Here is a 980-nt window from a genome sequence, read left to right as displayed (position 1 = left end):
CCAGCATTTGTTATTTTCTGTCTTGTTGAACTTTGCTACTAGTGCTGGAGCAAGATGGTATCTCATTGTTGTATTGATTTGCATCTCTCTACTGGCCAAATGATCATGAGCATTTCTTCATATGTTTGTTGGCCACTTGAATACCCTCCTTGATGAAGTGTCTATTCATGTCTTGTGCCCATTTTTTAATTGGATTATTTGTCTTTTTGTTACTGAGGTGTTGGAGTGCTCTATAAATTCTAGAGGTAAGTCCCTTGTCAGATATATCATTGCCGAATATTTTCTCCCAATCTCTAGGTTCTCTTTTGACTCTTTTGGAGAAGTCTTTGGAAGCACATAAAAATTTAATTTTTAGAAGGTTCCATTCATCTAGTTTATCTTCAGCTGTTTATGCATTTTGGGTTATACTTGATAGCCTATTTATGCCATAAATGAGGGCCCCTAAATTTGCCCCTAGTTTTTCCTTGAGGAACTTCATAGTTTGAGGTTTCACATTTAAGTCTTTTGATCCATCTGGAGTTAGTTTTTGTGTATGATGTGAGGTAAATATGTTGTTTCATTTGTCTGTGAATGGATATCCAGTTTTGCCAGAACCATTTATTAAACAAATTTTCTCTTCCTTATTTAATGGTTTTAGACCCTTTCTCAAAGATCAGCTGACCATAGGTCGATGGACCTACTTCTGGGTTCTCAATTATATTCCATCAGTCTATGTGTCTGTCATTGTACCAATACCAGGCAGTTTCGACTACTGTGGCTGTATAGTAGGTTTTGAGATATGGCAGTGTGAGACCTCCTACTTTGTTTTTCTTCTTCAATAGTTCTTTGCTTATTCGAGGTCCCTTTCCTTTCCATATAAAGTTAGTGATTGTTTTTTCCATATCGCTAAAGAATGTTGATGAGATCTGGATTGGGATTGCATTGAATGTATAGATTGCTTTGGGTAAAACTGACATTTTCACAATGTTCAATCTTCCTAT

This window comes from Orycteropus afer, unplaced genomic scaffold (assembly GCF_000298275.1).
Source record: "Orycteropus afer afer isolate SDZICR_OR568_19922 unplaced genomic scaffold, OryAfe1.0 scaffold00028, whole genome shotgun sequence".
Taxonomy (NCBI): Eukaryota; Metazoa; Chordata; class Mammalia; order Tubulidentata; family Orycteropodidae; genus Orycteropus; species Orycteropus afer.
Note: the sequence above shows the minus strand (reverse complement) of the source record.